We start from the raw sequence: 24,911 nt of genomic DNA, 5'->3' as shown, positions 1-24,911 counted from the left end.
AATGCTTTTACTATAGTCAGTAACTAAGAATTTGTTCTCAGCTGAGCAATTTGGTAAGAAGGCTATATTTGACTGTAGAGTTGTGTCTTCATTCAATTGTTTCTATCCCTGCGTCTAATTCCTATGTCCAGCTGGTTCATTTTAGTTTGTAACTTTTATGCATGCCTGACTGACTACACATTGATTTCTAAAATGTTCAGACTTTCAGAGTACAAAATCTAAAAACACCACCCTGCAGTGTGAAGATTGTTCTTAGACATGCCCTTTTTTCTTGCATGTCTTTGCAAGTTCTCTCGTCTATGCTTATCTAATGTGGTTTTTAGAAATGTATCAGAAGTTTTTAGAGAAAAAAACAGCACAGATGAAACTGAAATTAATTGCTGAAGACTGTAATGCTTTTAACATAGCTGACACCAATGTAAACTCTATTCATTCCTCATTGGATTGTGATGTGACACAACCTCCTAATACTAGTAGGTCTGAGCCTCATGAGTATTCAGTTAATCTGGGGCTATGTCTAATTTAGATTTAGATGACAGATTACCGAGGAAAATAGGCTGCTGCTGGAAGGGATTTCAACATAGGGAGGAACTTAAGCTAGCGTGTTTGGCTGGTTACACATCCCTCAGTGTTATAACCAGACTCTTGGTAGTCTAAAGTTTCCCAGTAATTATCAGACTTCCAACAAAGTACTGCAGGGAACAAGCCTACATTTGATGATATACCTTAATGCAATTGACTTTTATGATCATATATGACGGCTGAGATACTGTTCCCAGCACAGAGACTGTTTTATAAGTCATTAAAGTAATTTTTTTAACAGTTGATTAACAGGATGTTGGTGTTTAATATTCTCTGGGTAGGAAAGAACGTAGTGAATTAGTTTTATGTGAGTTACAATTCTTGTAGCAGTCATATTTACTACAAGTTGTGGTATATTAAAGGTTATTTTTTCAGGAACATTGTAAAGCATGTATTTTAACAAGCCCCCCACATCTGCTGCAATGCAATGTTGATACCGGCTATCAGGAGTAGTGAAACAAAACACTTGCTAAGGAGCAAATATGATCAAAAGACTCAGTCAAAGAAACAGTCAAACTTTTAACATAGGGAGAAAAATCAGTCAGCTTAGAACAAAGAGATCAGTTGGGGAAATGGTGGCGTCCTTAAACAGATCTTGCTCTCAACTGTGTTATAATTTGTGACACATCTCTCTAAGCAGGTTTCGCTGAGGCAGGGTGACAGCACAGAGCAAAGGATATGCAAAGATCAATGAGAAGAATGAATGCGCCTGAGAACTGGATGCTCAAGAGTGGTGGGAGTTTTAAAACCTTGATAGCTGAGAAACTTTATCCATTAGAAGGAAACATTGGCAGTTAGACTTGCATGCTGTGGGCAAAAAATTCAGTATACTCAAATGAACCAACCAGATATTAAAGCAGCTAATAGAAGCAGTGCTAGAAAGATCTTCAGAAAAACACTACCAGAGACCTGCATTCTCAGGGTCAAGAGACAGAAGTGATCTGAAATGGAAGAAGTAAGAAATCAAGGGTTGTTAAAAGCAGGTCATTGAAAAGCAGAGCCACCCTTGTATTGTAGTCTGACCCACGCTTCAATTTAGTGCATGGGATAGATCATGGCTCTGGAATGCTAGAGGCTCAACAAAATGCTAGTGAAGGGCTTTACAACAGGTAATGATGATATGAACACCAGCTATGAGATAGCTTGGTAGCTTAAAAGGATGTAAATCATCCACATCAAATAAGACTCTGCACAGAAGATAGGGAATTACATACGAATACCATAAAACTGCGAATCTGGTTGGCAAAGGGGCCCAGCAGAAGGAGGAGGAATGCTTGCTTGTTAAAAAAAAAAAAAAAAAAAAAAAAAGAACAGGTTAGAATGTTTCTATCTGAGTTTTCATAGTGATATCACTGTTTAATGGAGTTTTTGTAGGAAGTAGTAAGGGTATGCAGAGATTTGACAGCATGACAACTGGCTTGGGATTTGAATGACACATGGAAATTCAAGTCCTTGCTCTTTTTTATGTATCATGGAAAGCAATCCTGGGAATGAGATGGAGAAGAGATTTGACCTTTAGATTGCAGTGTCCTAAAGAAGACTACTTAACCCTGCATTCCATCTTGCTTTAATGGAAAAAATGAATTTCAGTTTTGATTTTATTAAAATTATTGAATGGGATTTGTTCCAAAACAAAATGAAACCAAATCTCAAATTTTCACAAGTTGTCAGGAAATAGAATAATCATTTTGATTATTTTTATTACTACAGTCATACACATGAGGAGTCAAAGCACCAGAACTTGCAGTCTGGGGCTGGAAGGAGTCTGTTGTGGTTGGCCTCTGTTTAACTCGCTTGTCTCTGCAGTGCCTTGGATGCGAACTGCGGCTGCTGAAATAGTTTGGTTTCCTTCTAAAGCTATAATCACTGTACCCTGGGGATAGCCTGCTCTCAGAAAGAGGAATATTAATTATGATGTACAGAAAAGGGGTGCCCAAGCAGCTGCAAAGGTAAAAAGAAGAGTGGACTGTAGGAGGAAGACTGAATTACACAGCTAGTTTCATATCCAGGGTGGTAAAAAAACTAAAACACTAGAAACTGGTATAGAAACAAGTACTACAGATTCTGTGTAAGTGGTCTGTGAAACAGACTGGTGTTAAGTGCTTTAGCACTGCATAGTTAACAGTGAGGAAAGCACATCTGAATGAAAATCCAACCTAATGTACTGCTGGGAACTATATAGTAGTAGGATGAAGGCAATAGTGCACAGTAGCACCATAATCACTACACAGGCCTTTTATTAGAAGGGCCAGTGAAGTGTTAGTAGAATAGCAGTACTGCCATACTAAAATGTTAACACTTTAGCCATGATTTCTCCATTAGACTAATTCTTAGAAATAAGCCATGCATCAAATAGTACCATTTCCTTAAGCTTATAATTTCAATATTTATGAGTCAATTTGAATTCCAAATCAAAAAAGAAGTTCAGCTGTAGAAAACAACTTATCTGATGCATAACTAATTGCCTGGAAATGTTCAGCTGATTTCCTTGCCTCTCCTTCCCCCTCCCCTTCATTCCCTACACATACAAGTTGGTAGCAAAGTTTCTAAAAAATAAGCAAGCCTCATAAAAACTGCTAAATACCCACAAACCAGTTTCATTTTGAAGAAATATTGTGATATGGAAAAAACCAAACCCAGTGTGAGATAAGTACTTTAAAGTTCTTTTCTCATTCCAAGAACCATGACTTTTGTTTAAGTTCTGCAGCAGGTTGTCTCAGGCCTTGGTCTTTGATGCGTGCTTTTTCCATTCTTAGTTCAGGAGGGACAATGTTTGTGGTTGGCTCCGTTTCATTTGTTTGCTGTTTTTGTTTTTGCTTTTGTTTTTGCCTGTTGTGTAGTTTTAGCTGTTCCTTCTACCTTTAAAATATTGCACTGTTTCTTCTTGTGTTTTTTTCATCTCCCTAGGTACATCTTTTTAAAAACATGTTTACATCCCTGTGCAAACCATAGGTTCTGTTGTGGCTTGGTAAATGGAAACAGTTCTGTTGGAGATGTTAATGAGGAAAAAATGGCAGCTCTAAATCTCTCAAGAATTTTTGATTTCAAAGAATTTTGGATCAGGGCCCATAGGAGAATAGCATAAAATCGGTAATACAGGTGAAAATACACAATAGCAAAAGAACACAAACACAGGAATAATGATTTTGATTTTGCATAGTTCTGCAGAAGTACGGTTTAATATGAATGGACCTGAATCAGATTTTATTCTTGGATATATAGTTTTAATTTCTAAGATGCTGTACTTCCAGCACACTGTAAATTTGTAACTAGGTAATTAAATAAATTGATTGACTGATTAATTATTTGGCCATCTGGTAAATATGGACAAATTTTATTTCCCTTCTTTTATTGCCTTTTTTCCCCCTCTCTCTCATTAACTTACAGTACATTACATTAACTGTCTTTCTAGCCTACTTAACTAATAACATTACTGTTCAAGTAGGATTTCTAATTCAAGTGGTTTGAATATGAAGTTACAGATAGCATGATTTCCCTCTCCCAGGTATTCTTACTAGTGATGCTTGAGAGAAAAAAGTCACTGCGGTGATCTTCCCTTGACCAGGAAAGTTTGGTTCCACTATGGAATGGAAGACAAGGAAAGGTTTTATGGGGATATTGGCACTGATTCAGTGCCAATTCTCTCCTCTTCCCCACTGAGAAAAATCATTTATTTAAGAGAATTGAACTGATAGATGACTATGTTTAATATATTTCTGTATAAAATTTGTATAGATAAAATTTCTGAGATATATATTTTTTTAATTTTAAGGATGCAAATGCACTTATATCATTTCCAAACATATCGGGGAAGGTAGGAGTAAAGAAATAATAGGGAAAAAGAAAACATTTGTAGTACATCTCACTTTCTGCCTCTTAAAGACTGAAATTTGGAGGACAATGATGTTCCTGGCCTTGAGGGGGAAGAAGCCAGAAAGGTTATGGTCCTGCCACCATGTACCCAGAGCTAACCTGTCAAAATAGCAAATGGGTGCCACCAAAGTAGACACACTTGATAGCAGTGCTGAAGAGTTATTAGGGGATATTCAAAATATTGTGTAGGGTAGATCTGGCTGTGGAAGAAAAATATGGTCATTGCCTAAGGAGTGCACATCTCTGGACTTTGGTGCCTTTGGGACTCTCCAAAGAGAGAGGGGAGGGAAGTGGTTCCCACTTTCTGCTGGAGCAATTTCAGTTCCTGCTTACAGGCTCATGCCACCTGGAAGATTGTTGCTAGTTTTGTTTAGTACCTTAGCATTTTGTGTTCAGGCCTGTTTTCTCTTACAAAACCAGACTTTTCAGGCACGGAATTTTTTTGCATATTAAAGGAGCTGCCCTGCTATTCGTCCAAATGGCCTATCGCACCAACTAGCAAGCTCTGATGTTTGTTTGCTATGAAAGTTAATTTTTTAGAGCTTGATAAAACTTATTCCTAAACTCCTGCTGACTATGTGAGAAAGGTCCAGCTCCTTGATTTTTGCCTTAACTTTTCAGTCAAAGCACACCTCCATAGTAATAAATAAGTCATAACTTACACACTAAAATAAGTCTTTTTGATTCACTTATCTAAGGTTAAATATTTCTATTCATTCCTTTGATCCTTGGCAACTTTTAAAGTAATAGAATTATTTAAACTCTTAATAGCTATTTAACTCTGGAGGGAAATCTCCAGTATACTTGAGTTTCTGACAGCATAATTATTTCCATGACATCAAACTTTGGTGCTGTAATACTTGAAGTTTTACCTAGTGCAAGTGAGCTGGGTAGCCTGGGGGTAAATTTGTGTTTGAGCATTAGTAAGAAACTTTTCTCATGACAGAACCACCTCATATCCACATGCATTGTGAAGATGAAAAAAATCTGGTTTTGAACCGTTATTTAACATTACAAACTTGTCTGTAGCTAATATCTAAACCCAAACCAGTCACCTAGCAGGTTTTAGATTTGATAGCCTTCTTTGAGATTTGTTCACAGGAATTTTCTTGGAAGAACATAGATCTGTACTGCAAAGGATGCCTGGATTTCTGATGAGCGTTGGCCAATACTATATGTTAATATGTTGGCCAAAATAGCTAAACAATAAATTCCTTGTTTAATATATGATCAAGCACTTAATTTTAGTTGTTTTTCAGATTATCTTCAGAAAGACTATATTTAAAGGAACATATATTTCAAAATCACATTTATTCCAGTTTTGTGGAAAAGAATGGGGTTTTAGTTTTGGGTTTGTTTTTTTTTTAAATGGGATTATTTTCACATATATTGATTTAAGAAAGAAGAAATCCTTTCCTAAATGTTCGCCATTCCAATAATCACTCATGACTTTACATAATTGCTCATTAATTCCAAGAGATGGAAATTCCTAGACTCTACCAATAGGGACACCTGTTTTCTTCGGAAACAACATAAAGTTATGAAAGTCCAGGCCTCTATTTTTAACAATACTGTTTTGCAGATTGGATTCCTTTTGTTCTTATTTTTATGTACCATTGTGAGCTGACAGGAATGTACTGGCACATAAATAGTCTAGGTTTTTCTATTGTTATGAGTTTTCTGTTACATGATGTATTGGAATTCTTTGGATGCTGTATTTCAAACAATCAGATCAACAGAGATCACACTCTGTCGTGCAGAACTGATATGTTTTAGATCAGTGGATTTGTGAACTAAAACTATGCCTTTAACTCTGAAAGGTCAGAAAAGAATTGCACTTTTTTTTGCCATTAATACATATATGGAAATATTAAACTTCAAAGTTGCATTTCCGTTACCTTGGCAGTGAGTAGGCAAAGGACTCTGGGACAGGCTTGGTGTGCTGCAGAGTCTAGAAAGTGTTCCCAGCTTCTTTTTTCCAATAACATCTTCCCAACCTTTGTTTTGCCCTTATGCTCTCCCCAGATCTCTTGCATCAGCATGTGAAAATCCTTTTGTTTTAAGATCTTTGCCTCTCTAACTTGAGGGGCTCATTATTTCTGTCTGCAGTCTTTTGAAATTGATTTCTGTCTTTAAGAGGCATTGGAAACTATATTTCACTGGAGTTCCTCTTCTGGAAACAGGTGAGTGTAAATGTTTTGAATATAGTTCTAGGAACAAACGTGTTTTTTTTTTAATGACTTCATTCTTCTCTGAATATAAACCAGCCCTTTAATGTTAGCTCTTTTGCATTTCTCTTGAGTAAACCTGATTTAATTTATGCTAAACATAATGGAACACCTGTGTGTGCTGGATAAAAACTAGAGTATATAACATTAGATGGAGAAATGTCACATCCTAAGTACAGAAAACAAGCAGCAAAACTCTAGAGTGTCTTTTAACCTTTTTGTTGTCATTTTGGAATGAAGAAATCTCTGAAAACAAAAATTTGTATGACATCTTTAGCAGGTAATGAATGACCAGTAAAAAAAAAGTATAAAGAAAGATTTTTCTATGCTGTTTTGCCAAAGCATGAGATAAATTTTTAACCAGTTTCTCATGTGTACTGAAGTCCAATCCATGCAATGAGACTTAATGGATAGACTGAAAGATTAAGAATTAAAGTAATTGGTTTCTGGTTACTTTGTCAATCTGAGAAGTAATAAATTGGAAATGTTGTGAACTGTTGTACTGCCCATGTATCAAAGAAAGATTATACCAGAACCATCTGATAGTTTTTGATTTTTCAATGAAGAAAATTATATAAGGCTTTTTTAAGAGTACAATATTTGATATAATTCCATTTGGAAAATTCTTAGTTCAGTTGGAAGAGGAAGGGATGACTGTAAGATCTACACCTAAGGAACCAGCTACAGGTTGTGCTAATAGTGCAGCTGTTTGAAGAAATGCCTCAGTTTTAACTTCCCTTTGTGTTTTTTCTAAGCCTCCTTTTTTTTTTTCTTTCTTTTTTTTTCTTTCTTTTTTTTTTCTTTCTTTTTTTTTCTTTCTTTTTTTTGGGGGGGTGTTGTATACTGTATGTAATTATATTCTTATATTATCTATACGTGGGTACCAGAATATACTGTAGGAGAATTATGTGAGAAAGAATGTTGATGGTATAAAATTTCACAGCTTAAATGTAAGATAAAGTATGAGAATTTTTTCAAGAGGGGACACCTCATTAACGAGGAAAGAAGCCTGACTTTCCTAATGTGACTGTGAGTCAGCAATTTGATCTAGCTTGAGAAAAATCAAATATGATCCTAAGATATATCACATGTGAAGTATCTCCATTGAAGATCGGGGACTACTACCCCTATTAAATATAGAATTAATAATTTCCCTGTACTATTCGTTTCTTAAGAAGAAAGAAAATATAAAAAAATCAGCCTGGATTATAGGGTGAAATTCAAAGCAATAAAGAGCTGAGTTTGCAGAAGTCTAAGGGAGGTATCATTGCTTCTGTAACTACTGAAAATGGATATACATCATGGAGAGAAAAGAACTGTATAAAGTTAGGACCAAAGACTACACCAAAGCAAATAAGCATAACATGCATGTGAACGCATATAGGCTGAGAACTGCAGAAAGTTTCTAACCGCCAGAGAGAGAGAGAGAGCTTATAGATCCAAATAAAAGAAGTGAAGGCCAAAAAGGCTATTTGTTGTTAAGGAGGAGTTAAACAAATTTACAAAAGGCAATGTGAGATATGGTTGCCTGTGACAGAAGTTGTCTGAGCCCAATGCAGGGGAGGTGCCTTCTGGTCCTGTTGCAATAGGTCTATGTAATCCTCCAGGCTACTGTGTACTCCTCAAAAAGAGGCCCACTATAATAACACTTATGCAACAGATACTGCAGTTACAGAGACGTAACACTGTCAGGAGAACAAATACAATATATTTTAAAGTGAAAATGTTTCTTGTGGATTGTTCTCAGCAGTGGGGAAAGACATTAGTATGAGGAAAGGATGAAGTTTTTCCACGTATATAGGTTGCAATTTAAACTATTTGATGTCTCTGTTTTTTCCTATTACCACTGCTTTTTGGAGTCCTGTTCTTGGTGGAGCTGGCTGATGATGCGATTCATATCTGCTGTTATGGTGAGTATGCAGACCATTGGCGGGGGGGCGGAATTGAGTTTCATATAGGGAAAGGCTGTAATTGCATCTTTCCTTACCCTCTCATCCAGAGCAAAGTTTTATTGTCAACTTCAATGAGAAGCAGGTGGATACTAAGCTCATTAGAAGTGGTGCTGCATACAGCTGCTTTGGAAAGGAAATAGAGAAAAGAAAACAGAATAGTGTTATAAAAAACAAGCTGAAATATTGTTTGAGTGGGATCAATACATGAGGCTGCTGGATCCAGTAATGCTAAGGAGAAACACTGAGATTTCACTTCATAAATTTTAGTAGTTCATTCATTTTTACTTCCAAGTAGTAGTAACGGGCTGATCAATTGCACTTGGAAATATGGACAGAAATGAGCTGGCTTGCCCCAACTACAGCTGTAGGTGGTTGCAGCAATGAGAATGGGAATCTACTCAAAGGTCTGGTCTCTCTCACCATCTGGATCTTTGGCTCCCTAATGTGCTGACACTGCAGCATCTTTGTGAACCAGCTGGCAGACATCACTTTGGCTTCCACCTTCCTCCCAGGAACAGACTCTGTCAGTTTGCAACAATGACATGAAAATACAGAGCTATGCTCTAAAGTCATTAAGATGTGTTAGGACAATTCAGTTCCTAACATACCTCCCGGAGCTCTCGAAATGGGACGTACTCACTTGTACAGTTCAGCATATATTTTCAGCCGATATATTAAAACAATCCTGCAATGCAAAGCTGAGGTATAAAGAAAGGGTAAGTTTTCAAGTTAAAACACAGAGCTGAGGATGAACCTGGGGTGTATGGGGTTTTTTTGGTTGGTTGGTTGGTTGTGGGGGTTTTGTTGGTTGGTTGGTTGGTTGTGGGTTTGTTTTTTTTTTTCATTTCTACCAGTAACTCAATGTATGACTCAGAGACAGACACTAAGGCCAAAATCCTCATAGCCACTTCAGGCATCAAAAGAAATGATGTTATTTTCAAGGTTCACAACATCTACAGCTCCAGTTAACATTAAGATGAGCAGCATGCTTCCAATTCCCAGTAATAAATAAGAAATGTCTCATGGGGATATTATAAAGCTTAATTAGTTAAGAGTCAAATTTCCTTCTGTGTTCCCCCTGCTTCTTCAAAGTAATTTTACAATCTGTCAAGAGATTCATAGATGGGAAATATATATTACCGCTAAAAATATACTATCTGAACCAAGAATCCAGATGACCTAGCTCAGACCGTCCTGTCTATGAACAGGATCATTAGACAATGATCGTGTTGTCTCTCACATGGGACTAGTCTTTGAGATGCAGAGAGGCTTGCCTATAGCACACATAGCATCATACTTAAGCACTTCAAGCTCAGTGAGGACTCTGTGCAATATTCAAATATTGTTGTCCTCATTTTACCATTGGGAAAAAAATTAACTGAATTCTCCAAATCAGACAAGTATTTTATGTCAGACTAAAGGACAATTCTCTTCAGCCTTATCTATGGTCCGTATAGAAATCTTCCTAATCAAGAGTAGCTCTGGTTTTAGAGGGTTTTTCAGGCTAAGACCAGTGTTTAAGTTTCACAAAGTCTCTTCTGATGGTTCTTTATTGTGGTCAGTTCAACTGACCATCATGAACAATACGTCATTCACTCTATATGCTTCGAAGATATAGTCTATCATTACAAAAGTTATTTTTCGGTTTGATATTAACTAAGTACACAATGTAAACAAAAAATGGTTTTAGCTGTTAAGCGAAATCATAAATCAAATTATTCTGAAGTCTTGGAACATGTTAAAGTGGTTGCTCAAAAGCAATGATCACTTGAAGAGGCTGGCTTCATTCAGTGGATTTTAACTCATTAGCATGCAGAAACAAGCACAATATTAGAACTGATTAAAACTTGATTATGTCAAAATACCTATGTCTGTAATTCCCACATATTAGCAATTTAAGATTTCTGTTGACCTTAGCGAATAAACTCTCTATCCAGTCTTCATGTTTGTGATAATAAGGAATCTTATAGGCCCCACAACTTACATGCTCTAGTGGCTGATACACACTCAATACTTTGTGCTGTTTGACATTGGGGAAATACCTTTCTGGAAAAAGAAAAAAACCCACCCTGATGTTCTGTAGAATGAGTGAAAGGACAAATGCAATGTACTAGTATGCTATGTTGGTCTTAGAAAAAGGTGCTGTCTTAATTGAAGTGTGTTATGTGAGGAGGATGTTCGGAAAAGAGCCCAAACAAGTAGCAGTTCTCCATAATTCAGGTAATCTGGCAGGCATAGCAGGAATATGAATGCATTTCATGGGAGATCGATGTGACTTTCTGCACACCTGTTTAAATGGGCTGTGGCATATTTATGAGAGGCTCTTTCAAACAACTAAATGGGCTTGATATGATTACATTAGAACAAATTAAAAGTATTTAAAGGAAGAGAAGAGAGCTTTCCCTGTGACTTTTGAGTAGATAATCTATTTGTTATGTTGCAATGATTAAATACAGTGACATCAAAAAATATGATATATGCTAAATTTCATCTGCATCTGGACATGGATAGCTACAAAAAAAGGCTCTGGAAGTACTGGAGAAAGCAATGCCGAAACACATGGGAAAAATATCTGTCATTCATAACGTCTGCTCTCACTGATGACTAAATATGTTGTTACAGGGGCAAGTATTGTAGAGTATGTAAGATGGAGGCAATAATCCACAACCACAGCAGGACACACAGAGTTATCTCTTATTGACCAAAACCACCCACAAACAGAGCACTTATTAAATAACTTTTTTTTTTAATTGATGAAGGCTGTTCTCCTCAAGTCTACTCTCCTTCACTTTTTTTTTTCCACAGAGTGGCACCTCTGACTTCTTGTAGAATTTTCTTACCATAAAGCCTTTAAAATTTTCATCCACATTTTATAAAAATCAGTGATTGTAATATCTTCAGTTTACTTTTTCTTTCTAGTTTCTTCAGTTATTCCAGAGATAAATGTTTGATGACAGCTTCTATTCCTTGAGTTCTGTTTTCTGTCTTTACATGATAATTGAGGCAGTTGTGATGTTGTTTCTGTAGAAGACACCTGTGGGGTTATCTCTCTTTCTCTCCCCTCTCCGCCCCCCTCCCCCCCCCAAGTTTATGTATTTATACTTTTCATTGTTGCTGTTGAGTCTCTTAAATGGGGCTAATCTGTATCTCATGGAAGTGTGTACATTATATGAGGAAATTCAGGCATTTTCAGGAGTATATATTTTTAAATCTGTTTCAGTCCACACTTTGCTTGTAACTTTCTGCAGCTTGTTTACACATTGTACTCCCTAAACCCAAGAGATTCTCTAGATTTCCTTAAATATGGAACAGTTTTGAAGTCCTGGAAAACAAGGAGGTTTTTTACAGATCTATACTTAGAATTTTATGTAGTATGCCCAGCGAGGACGTTACCTGCAGCTCATTTATTTCTATTAAGACCACAAAAGAAAAAAGGGGGGGGGGGGGGGGAGTAAAATCCACAGTGCTTTCCCAAATTGTTCATAAAAGAAAAATGCATGGCAACACATCTCACCAGAATCAAATCTGTATCTCAGATTCTCCTATTGCTGGAGACTCCATGAGGAATGTACATGGCTTGAGACGCTCATGCTGATAAATTATAGATGGACTGAGAACAGAGTAAGAGCAGCACATATTATGTTGAGAAACTGTTTTCACTCACAATGTCAAGAGGCTGGCAGTGGGGTGTTGTCTCGTGCTTGCTTGGAGGGGACTATTTAGAATAGCCATGCACTTCTGATAAATTTTCTGTAATGCACAACCCTTCTCAACTTTTCATCAGATGTAATTATCAGATAGAAGTATGAAAAGGTGAGCAGCGTTGTGTATTACAGGAAATCCGTAGAAAGTGCGTGTCTACATAGAGAGTGGACGGTAGTTTTAGGGGAAATAGAACAAACATATGCAAACAAACCATTTTAGAAGTGAAAGGATAGGACGGAGGTATAATTGGCCCTCAGCCTCCAGTGTGCTCTGCATCCTGCATGGGACATGCTGAGAAATTGAACTGGAGGGAGCCAAAAGAGGGATATTTGTGCAGACTAAGTCCTTGCATTAAGACACGAGCCTCTGTAGGATTCCTAGATGGGGGGAGAGAGAAGCAGGGATAGAGAGAAAGCAAGCAATCCTCCTCCAAAGCACAATTGGAGCTGGAGGATAATATATTCCCTGCTGCTGTGTAACTTGGGGTATAAACTAATCACAGAATAAGTAATGTGCTTATTTTAATGTGGTATTTTTGAAATGAGAATTGATCTAAGAGTTTTCAAGTGAGTTAATACTAATGATTTTCCTCTTGGAAAATGTTTCCTTCCCTTCACCTATGTATTTAATCACATGTGTATAACATGATAGATACAATTTGATTACCCATATATTTACCATAATGTTTAGTCAATTTTAATACAAATAGATACAATTACTGCTCGTAAACATTTGTCTACTGACAAAAGAATTTTATAAGAGTAAACATAGTTATTAGTGTATCCCTTCATTAAAGAGAAGATAAAAATTAAGTACAATAAAAGCAGTCACAAAGTATGTAGAAAAGAGAGAATTTGTCATAAACCAGCACGCATCTCTGGGGAAATGAGTTCTAATGCTTCATTTCTTAATAGAGGATTTCCATCAAACTCTAAGTACTTGCGGTTAAATGGCAGCAGATCACCCTGCATGTTTTCACTATGGTTAGATATTTGCATCTCTCAGTGAAGCATCTGACCCTGCTCGCTGCTTGGCCACTGTGAACTGATTTTTACAGATTTCAATAGTAATTAACTTCACTGGAGTATGTATCAAACTTTTATAGTTTTGAGAATGTGAAGCAACACCTATGTTTATTAAAAAACTTCCTATAATATCTTTTAAGTTACACACTCATAAGTGTAAAACATTTGGTGCTACTAGAGAAAGTAAGAGAGCAAGCCCACCTTTCGTACCTCCTAATGGATAAATTGTTTAATGAAAGGCGGTGTCCTGATTTTGGCTGGGATAGTTAATTTTCTTCTTAGTAGCTGGTACAGTGCTGTGTTTTGGATTTAGTGTGAGAATACTGTTGATAACACTCTGATGTTTTAGTTGTTGCTAAGTAGCGCTTATCCTCAGTTAAGGATTTTTCAGTTTCCCATGCTCTGCCAGCAAGCAGGGGTGCAAGAAGCTGGGAGGGAGCGTAGCCGGGGCAGCTGACCTGAACCAGCCAAAGGGATACTCCATACCATAGAATGTCATGCTTAGTATGTAAATGGGGGGGAGTTGGCCAGGAGGGGTGGATCGCTGCTGGGGCATTGGTCAGCGGGTGGTGAGCAATTGCATTGTGCATCATTGGTTTTTTTGTTTGGTTTTTTTCCCTCTTCTTTTTTTTGTTAGATTCCTTTTAATTACTATTATTATATTTCATTATTATTATTGTTAGTATTATATTTTACTTTAGTTATTAAACCGTTCTTATCTCAACCCATGAGTTTTACCTTCTTTCCTGATTCTCCTCCCCATCCCACTGGGAGTGGGGAGGGGGGAGTGAGGGAGCGGCTGCGTGGTGTTTAGCTGCTGGCTGGGGTTAAACCACAACAGACGGGTGTCCCTCTTAACTTCAGGTAAGATATATTCTGAAAGTCATTCCAATTGTTCCAACAGCTTGCTGTTTTCATACAGCCAACAGAAGATTTCAAATAATGCTTTACCTGAGATCACAAACTTGCTGAGCCAACACAATGTAAAAGAAATGTAATAAAGATACCAATTGCAAAGTTCTTTTCAAGCTTTCTAGAGAAAGAGAGTTGCATAAATTTTTTTTTTAGGATGTTATGTTATATATTAACACAGGGGAATTAATAAACATGTTGACATTAGGAAGGTTAGGACTGACTATAGAAGTAATGTAGAATACCATTCCTCAATTCTCTTTTTTTTTTTTTTGCCACTTGCTGTATCTGTAATTTGTATCAGCAAAGACTCTACTATTGGCTTGTAGCTTGTCAATCTTTCTGCTTTCTTGGCACATATCTTTCCCGTAGATAGAAATTTACCCAAACCTTTTTAAGACTGTCTGAAGTTACAGTCTTAGAAAAAAAAAAAAGTGCAACAAACTACGGTCATCAAATTAAATGCTCTAGAAATTCTTCAGATGTACTGAGTTCTCCCTTTATGTAGCAAAAATTTTAACAGAATCATACCAGATTTCTTCTGAAGTACCATTTTACAATAGTAAAATTGTATGTCTGTTCTTCAGGTAGCTAACCTCTGACTGGTAGGAAAATTGATGACCAAACCTCGACAAAGGCCACTGAAAAAATTTGTTGTGAGTCACACAGCCTGCCAGTCCCTCACGATGGAGGTGCATGCAGACACCCTTCTGATCCTAAACAGGATGCTGCAGTCTACTTCTGCTTTCTTTTTACCTTTTAGAGAGGTATCACAATATATTGTTGTAAACAGAAAAGGCTCATCTTAAAAGTGTTTATATGGTTTAATAATATGCCTAATTTCACATAAAAGTTCATCTTGAAACAATTTACAGATTCATACGTCTAAGCCGTAAGTCTGGCTATCACCTCTGTGCAGCTGCCCAACGGTGCTGCTCAATGGCAGTATACTAATAGCCCTTTACTTTGACATGACCAGAGAAAAGGCATTTTGCAGCAGAGAGAATAGAGAAAGGACATCTGAGAATCTATCCTGTAGAGTTTTTGGAAAGGACCAATTTGATTATCTGGCCCACCTACTGGTATTGTTTGTTCATAACAGTGAAATGTTTTATGTATATTTTGCTATTTTTGCATCATAATTTCACATGGTTTCTGCAATGCAGTAGCTGTGAGAGCTGGTAAGAAATCCTTAGCAGGGTGCCTGACCTCTTTCTAGATCATCCTTTAGCGATCTTCAGAAGGGCCCAGCTCGCCTCTCAGATGAAGTTTGGAGACTGAAGGGAATTTCGGAGCATCTGAATATGGATCATCATGCTGTTCCACATGCAGTAAGTTACCACTCGTGAAGGCTGACGAATCACATATATTTGATACTGTCTGCGATGAGCTTATGGAATTATTAGAACAGTGACTTAGACATGATTTTCAAACAGATTTCAGTATGTTTTCCACTCTAAACGTAAAAGAAAATGGGCTTATGTTCTCTTAAGCATCTGGGGGAGATAAACACATATGCTTAGTGTACCTGAAAAAGCCATGCTGCCACAGCTATTAAAAGAAAAATAGGAAGAAGACGTCATGTGCACATTTCCCTTGTACAGTTACTGCCAAAACTTATTTCTCTGTTTTTATTTAAGAGTCTCATTTAGCTGTGTAGCATACTCTTCTGTTCAAAATTAATGCTGCTTGTTTATATAGTGATTTTCAGACTGTAATCTGAAGTACTGACTGGAAACCCCAATAAAAGTAATAGAAATATTTTGGCAATTACATACCATATTTTAATCTTTTTTTTTTTTAAATTGCCATTTACCAAGTAACATCATGACAAGCTGTTAACAGAGTGAGTTAAAGACATATGGTAGCCCTGTCATATTTAACACACTCATCTGTCATCACATTCTGCGGTCATTTTATCCATTATATCGTGTTTGTAAAGTCAGTACAAATTTTCTATAAATACATATATATTACTCTACTAATGGTATTTTTTCAAGCCTCTTAACCTGTCCGAATACATTGCCCTTATATTATGTTTTTGTTTCCTAAGCATTGCATATTCTGTTACCAATAAAGACGTCAGCATCTAATTATTGGAAGTTCATGGTGTATTTAATTTATGTTCCACCAGGACAACCAAAGCTTTAGAGGCAGAAATATTTGTTATACTTGTATGTTGTGACAAAAAGCAGTAACACTGAGTTTATTAACAGATTGTTAAAATTAGCTATGTTAGCCTCATAACATAAGCTTGTGAGACAGCTGTGTTTCTTAATACATAGTCCTTTTCCACTAGTGGAAAAACAAGTCTAAAAATGTTATTTACATGAAAACTAAGGTAAATTTAATTCATATTTATGGACATATTGACTAAAAAAGTCAAATTAAGCAAATCAAATATTTCATTCTACTCAGATCTGCCTACAAAATGATTTCAATAATAAGAATTCAAGATTATAAACTCTTAATTTCCAAAAATATTTTTCCATTCATTTCCCTTCTCTTCAAACTTTGCTTGCATCTAGCCATTAAAACATTTTAGTGCAAAAGAACTGAATAACTGTCACAGCAACAAAAAAATTTATGTTAGTAATGATTTACAGATGTAAAGGTCTAATGTTGTGCTCTCATCTGAGATATCTTATTGCATATTTGTTGCATTTATCTTTATGGAATAAATAATGGTATTTCAGATTTGGCACTTCAGAGATTCACTCATTTTGAGAACTGACAGTACACTCCTAATGAGGTTTGCAGCTGTGGCTTACATTTTTCCAGAAAAATTCTGTCATCACAGAGACAATTCAAACATTAAACTTATTAGGGGATGGTCCAACAATTCCTAGAATAGCATGGAGTACATCATTGGAAGATGTTGATTGTGCTACTATTCTAAAACATTATTAATCATCAATGCACCAGAATGTCACAAAAGTTGGAGAATGAATTATGGTGTACAGGATTTGTGGATCTGTCTCTGATATATTGATAGTTGTGTATGTCACATTTATATTATGAAAGAGAGAGATTTGACAAGGCTATTATTACATACTGACATAAATTGTGATTATCAGTATTTAGTTACAGATACATGTCCGTTTAAGAGAAACCACATTTTCATTACAATACAGACGTATTTTAAAAACTTCCTATCCCAATTTTTCAAGTAAGTGGAATTAGAAGAGTACTTCAAGACAGTAAGTGCTTTTAGACTTCTGATTCCAGATGAAGGGTTTATTGATAAAATAATAATGAAAAGAATTAATAGGGATACATTTAAAAATCAGTGAATTATTGTTCTTTTTAAAAAAAAAAACCTTTGCCTTTTGAGATTCTGATGTTGGTCCAAGTTTCTAATGCTGTCACTAGATTCCTTATTTACTTAGTTCTTGTACTTTAGTTAGTACAATTCCATATGGTTACATTTCTCAGAGTTCAAAAGTGCATTCTGGCAATAGACCATTTCATTATAGCTAACGCTGAAAACTGAATTTCTCTATACTAAATTTTTCTATTTATTTTCTCTATATATTGTAGACAATATGCAGGCAATGCAAATTTTTTCTGTGTCACAGCGGATAATTCAGTTCCAATGCTACTCCAACTCGCATTTTCAAGTGAGACTGCCAAACATGATACCTGTTGGCAATTGAAGCAATTGTTTTCTAATCATGAAAATCTCATGAACAAGGCTGAGATCTAACTCACTTTAGTAAAGTTATCACTTCAAAGCATTAGGCAGGTGAAATATATAAGAAATACGAGCTTTTCAAGGAGATTAGAAGACCCCAGAGATTCACAATATGTCTCACTAGGGTCCCTGGGGAAGTTTATATTATATATGTTTTTAATGTTCTTCCTCTCTATGGTATTCAGTACCAACAGTTTAAAATAAGTACAGAAAAAAGGAAAGGAAGTTACAATCACAGATAATGATACAAAGTACTTTCTCTGATGTTCTTGCACTGCTAAGAGCACAAGACTATCAGTTTTATGTTCCATTAGTTCTACATTATACTGAAGCTCATTGTTAAACAATCCTAGATAAAATTTGTCAAGTAATACTTTTTGCCCAGATAAAGCTTCACTTTCCAGCATTACTTTTTATGCCAAAAATCACACAAAACTTATTTTTAACTTATAAGGGATAATATATCATTATAGACATTTGAAAGACTAAACAAAGACTCCATGACCCTCCCCCCAAAAGATGAGATCTGATACCAAGAATAATACTGAAGATCATTTGTTGTTTTTCAGATGCATTTGTTGCTAATGAGGTCCCTGATAACTGACCCACAGTCTTAAGAAAAAGTTTTAGGCTTGTCCTTAATTTGCTGTAAGACCATCATGTTGTTAGACAAAAAACAAAGATATTGCAGTCATACAGATGGAATCATAAAGACTTTATGACTGTCAGTCATAAAGACTGACAAACTGATTCCTTAAGTTTTCCACTTCCCATTCCTTTTTGGTCTGGACTCAGTCATGTAGATGATATTGTCTACAACAAAACAAAACAGATATGTTGTAAATCTACCACTTTTCTTTGATTTCTCCCTTTAACTGGCACAGATAGGAAGTACAGTTTTGGGCCCCTCACTACAAGAAAGACATTGAGGTGCTGGAGCGCATCCAAAGAAGAGCAATGAAGCTGGTGAAGGGGCTAGAGCACAAGTCTTATGAGGAGCAGCTGAGGGAACCGGGGTTGTTTAGTCTGGAGAAAAGGAGGCTGAGAAGAGACTCTATCGCTCTCTACAACTGCCTGAAAGGAGGTTGTAGCAAGGTGGGTGTCGGTCTCTTTTCCCAAGTAACAAGTGATAGGACAAGAGGAAATGGCCTCAAGTTGTGCCAGGGGACGTTTAGATTGGATATTAGGAAAAATTTCTTCACCGAAAGGATTATCAAGCATTGGAACAGGCTGCCCAGGGAAGTGGTTGAGTCACCATCCCTGGAGGTATTTAAAAGACGTGTAGATGTGGTGCTTAGGGACATGGTTTAGTGGTGGACCTGGCAATGTTAGGTTTACAGTTGGACTTGGTGACCTTAAAGGTCTTTTCCAACTTAAATGATTCTATGATTCTATACAGTCTAATTGATTCAGCACTGAAAAGCAGGAACAGAAACAAAGTTACTTTTGTGTTTCTCACTGCGAAATAGGTGGAAGTCATTTTACTCTTCTCATGGTACATAAACATTGTAAAAAATCCTATTAGATCTTCAGATTTAAAAGATTTAAAACTTCAGAGCAACAACAGTTCAGGCCTATTGCTCTGTAGTTGTGTTTATCAGATGGTATGACTTACAGGTGAATGCTTGCCAACTTGTACATTAGAAAGTGCTCTCTGTATCTCATCAAACAAGGATGACCAGGCTTTCCTAGTCCATAGGAGTCAGGCTGTTACTGTCAGGCTGAGTCACATATTTACCCAATGCCAAACTCAGTTTGAAGCACCACTGACACATGAATTAAATTAACCACCATCTGTAGGTAAACAAAATCATAAGAACTACACTAAGCTTCTTGTTCTGTAGTCACTGCATAAGCTCCTTTAATATTGAATGTTCAGGTATTTTTCTTGTACATAGTTTGAAAAACGTAAGAGTAATGCAACTTATTTCACTAGGTGTATTTCTGTTATCCAAACTTCTTCCCTGAATTTGAGTAGAATTCTCCCCTAAAATCCTACCATTCATTGCATCTTATTCTAAGCAACTGCCCAGCTAATTGTATATATTTAATATATGCATATATGCACGCACACCTATATATGTGTCTATATATAATGTATATAACTGTATACATAACTCATTTTAGAAACAAATGTATGACTCATTTCTGGTTTTCTCCCCTTATTACAATTTCTTCTTTATCCGATTTGCCAATCAGCAAGCTGTTCTGTTTCATTACTGCTCTTAGAGACAAATCTACAGCCGTTTGATATGAAAAAGGAGAGTTACACCAGCACAGATATATCTGAGGCATCAGGTAGGGAAGAAAGAGTTCCTGTGCAGTCATGGAGAGTCACATGAGGGAGTCTGACCTGCATCATTTTATCTATTTCAGCATAAATCATACATTCTTTATTCAACAGCATTTAAATAATGTAGAATACGTTCTCTCTTCCTGTATTTGCCAGGAAAGCCTCCATTTAACATCTCTTGTTTAAACCATAAGTAAGAATCTGCACAGAAAGCAGGATACTGTATGAACATCTTTTTATGGGTTTTCTCCAAATTTTATGGAAAACAGAGGTGGGAAGGGAAGCATGGTCACTATCTTTTCCAGCCCTCCTTCCCCCTTCAAGAGAGAGAAGAAAAAGCATCTATGATCTCTTTTGCTGACTGACCTTCTATCTTGAACACCACACCTCATGTATTTTTCTTTCTCTAATATAGTAAAGTGAATTGATGTTCAATATAAACATGATAATAGATGTGCATGCAAATGGTCTGAATCCCGCAAACATTGTGATCTGCAGTATTTTCAACCTCAGGCTTCCACTCTGCTTGGGGACTAAAGTGTCTCAGCATCATAGATAATGTGTGTAGAAAAGTAATTTTAACAAGTTTCATTAGTAATTGGGATCTCCGGGCTGGTAATGCATTTACAGACAGAAAATAAGTAGGGCATAACTGAAAAAGACTGTGAAAATTAATACAGTGCAGTAAAATGAAAACTCGTGCATGCATCTCCTCCCCTCAACTCTGCTTGCTTTGAAGCTGTCAAAAGAATTTATTGCTCATTCCTCTGATCTTGTCATTCCTTCCCTTTGAATTCAGTTTACTACACCAAATGCTATCTTTTCTCCTTGCCTTTCAATCTCAGTCCTCCCAATATTCACTAAGTTGCTAGTTAACAACGTTGTTCTTATTTTACTTGCCCACTAGATACTTTACTTCTTTCTCCCATGCTGTCCTTTGTAGCTGGGAGACCATCTTGATAGTAAAATATAAAGCCACTTGCTTGCTTTCTGTAAAACTATTTAAAAATTCCTCTTAATTGTAGTGTATCAAATAAACAACTAATGAGTAGGCAGGTGGTGAACAAAAACATTTACCTTTATGTATTTAATAAAACAGCAAGGAAATGTAGCTAAGGGGAAAGAGAAACACTTAACATAGTTAAAAAGCTCCATGCACCTCCATGTGAAAATCTTCTCACATTTTGTTGCTTCCTTTATTTCCTCCATGTTGATAGAAGGTAATCGAGATATTGTTCACTTTGTTCATTGATTCTTTCAAAGAGAAGAAACCCAGCAGTAAATCCTCAGCTTTAAATAGCCATATTTGTCATGCATATTTTGCAGAAAGTACCATTTGCTTACATGCCTTGCGTGCATCTAGCCCCGCGTAGCCCTGCCCACCACAGATTATGTGATGACACATCTTCTTTCTTCAGTTTTTTGATAACGTGAAAGCAGCCTGTGGAGCCGCTGCTGGGAATCACTGGCTGCTTGATGACTACCTACGTTATACAACAGATTTTCTCCTGATCTGCTTGTGAAACCAAACAGGTTGCTTTCTGACCGGGGAAGAAGAAAGGGTATCCTTCTTTTCCTGATTTGCCCATTTGCTTTTCTCTTTCTTTCCACCACAGGCAGACTACTTGCTTTCCTTGAAACAGCCTTTCCTATTCACACAGAAAAGTGAATATCACTGGAAAAACATCAGTTCTTATATTTTTAACCACACAAGTCTATGCATGATCCGCTGTAGTGAGGCCTGTCTGCTCTCTAGAAGGTTATTCTCTTTTCTTATTAAAAATTATAGCAACATACTAAAGTACAATAAAGAGAAACACTTCAGGCAAAGCCATATGCAAAGCCTATTATTTCTAAGTCTGTATTTTAATATTTGTAAGTTTTCACTTGTCATCTCTGATTTTTTAACAGAAAAGAAATCTGAGAATACTGTCCTTACTAAGAACAGATGAATGATATTGTCTTGATATTTAAGAAGTGTTATTTAAGAAGTGTTATTTAAGAAAGAAAAAAAATTACTTAGAGATTAATCCAATCATGCCAATAAATGATTGTTAATGATAAATATACTCTGCTAATGATAAATATACAAAACAACAAATAATTTTGATGTTATTGCTGAAAAAGTTTTTTCACTGTACAATTGTAATATTTTCATTTTAAAGTTGTTACATCTATCTTGCAAAAAGAAGACTCAATAGTAGAGAAAGAAAGGATAGTGTAGAATTACAAAGGAAAAATACAAGTGGATATTAATGGGCTAGAAAAATACTGTTATAGTGGCTCTTATTTTGATTTTGTTTCCCATGAATCCCAGGGTAGTATTTTAAGATATAATTCATTTTCCACAAGTATCAATATAGGTATTGTTATTGATTTTAAATGGAAACCAACCTGCCAGGTCCTATTGTAAAAATAATGGTTCAATGGCACTTTTTCTGCTTCTCTGTTAGATTAGGCACACCACAGGTTAAGTGAGGGCACCCCAAAGAGGAGTGCAGGGGCTGGTAGGTACCACACAGAGGGCTGGCAATAATGAAGATCTGTGCTGCCTGTCCTGAAAAAGGGCACAGGATCTTTGTTATTGGTGAGTGTCATCCTGGTGGGTTCTTGGGCAGACCTGGATATTTGGTAGTTGCTCCTTATTAGAAATGTTAGGCCAGCATCTTACTGCTCCAAAGGTCAGGGAACTGATCTGCTGCAGTTCGGCCTGCCAGCCAAGAGGTGAGTTAGCTTTTACTTTTTACTGATTTACCTTATTCCATACTTTTACTTGTGTGGAATAAGCAAAGATTAGCTCCAGTTGTGGCCTCTCACATCATGGTTCCTTACCAGGAATCTTAAATAGGATTTATCAGTTCTAGCCAGTCTCCTTGCTGGCAAAAAATATTTCTATGTTAAAATGGACACTTGCATAATAAGAAGGGTTTCCTGAAGTTTATGAAGTCATGCACTACGTGCAAAGATGATGAATTGCACTTTGTGTTAGCTGGCTGGGGAAACTGGTGGGAAGTCAGCAGGACTGAGGTGTAGACTGCAGCCCACGGGTAGGGCAAAGTAATCCCAAGGACTTGTTCCCTTGACATTCCATATTAACTTCTCCTATAATGCCGCAGGGTGCGCTCAAAAGTTGCAGCAAAGTATGGCCAGGGAATTTGAGCCCAATGGTGCTGAAGGCGGTGCTGGTGACTAGACACTGGACATGACACCTGCGGGCCCTGGCCCCTTTCTGTGTGAGGCAGCTTCCACAGGGACTTCAGGCAAGCTCCTCCTGGAGTTACTTGGCACTTGGATAAGAATCACAGAATTTTGTGTGAAACAATAACCATGGGCAAACAGTTTGCATTTGTTTAGGCAAAAAGGCTACTTATTTCAACAGGCCATGGCAAAACATAGATTTTTTTTTTTTTTTCTCTTTACATGGTATTTTCATGCATATATTGATCACAGCCATTATATAGCGTTCATCAAGTTTATTCTAGGAAGTGAGAGCAAGTTTTTATAACATTCCTCAGTTACATACAGGAAATAGTCAAAATCACATCTCTGGAACAATTTTCTGGTAGTAAGATGATCTTTTCACTGAATCTTTTTTATTACGCCTGTAGGATAATTTCAGTTTAAAAGAGCCTCATTTTCTCCTGCAGTAGTCAAATTTCAGTCATACTCTGGATTCTCCCTTGGGAGAATATTTTCTCATGTAGGAACAGAACTCAACTGATCAATGCTTTCAACAGTGGGAACCTTGGCTGAGCTCCGGGGTGAAGGACACCCCCCACACCCCCACCCCCCCAAGGCTGGCATGAACAGACTTTGCAGGTTAGTTGCCTCTAGGCTTGCAGAGGAAAGCCTCAGCCCTGCTGAAGAATGCATGTGGGGTGAAGTCGTCTGATTTGGGGGTAGGTGATGAACGAAACTCTTGGTTTCTGCAGACATTTCCAAGCCTGGCTGTGGGGCTAGCAGGGAAGCGAGGAACCTGAGCATTCAGCTCACAATAGCCTCACCAGAAGTGAAGACTGTTGTTAGCTCATCTTTTTGCCAAAAAGGAGGGAATAACATGCTTATCTCAAAAATAGCCTGTGAGTCAATATGCTTCAGCTCAGTATCCCCAAAACAAAATTTTCTAGTGATATGTGTTTGATTTGTTATTGTACGTTACTCTGTCAAAGAAAAAAGTATTTCAGAAAAGAGCAGTTATTTTCTGGCTATTCCTGCCTGATACATAACAGTTATGTTACTCTGTTCTCTACTTTTAATGAGTTCTATAAGAGTTAATTATCAATATCTGGAAGTCCATATATTGTCATTTGAAAATGCAATCTTTTTTTGTGGCACTCATTCCACTAACAGGACATAAGGTATTAACAGTCTGAGCAGTTTCCAACTGCTTTCTTGGCTTTAAAATCATGTTTTAAATTTCTGAGTAAGGGGAAGAAAACAAGTGCAAGGGAAGTTGAAGTTAAAAAAAAAAGAAATGGTCAAGCAAGCCATAGGAGGATCCTAATATGATTATTCTGACATTTTCTGCCTCATAATCTACTATCATCTACTGGGTGTTCATTCACCTCTTGGAACTTGAAAGTGTCCTTGAGATCTGTAACTTTATCTAGATGCCAGTCTGCCAATTCTGTACTATTTAAAATAGAA

The sequence above is a fragment of the Gymnogyps californianus genome, chromosome 4 (genome assembly GCF_018139145.2).
Source record: "Gymnogyps californianus isolate 813 chromosome 4, ASM1813914v2, whole genome shotgun sequence".
Taxonomy (NCBI): Eukaryota; Metazoa; Chordata; class Aves; order Accipitriformes; family Cathartidae; genus Gymnogyps; species Gymnogyps californianus.
This window is presented reverse-complemented; position numbering follows the sequence as displayed.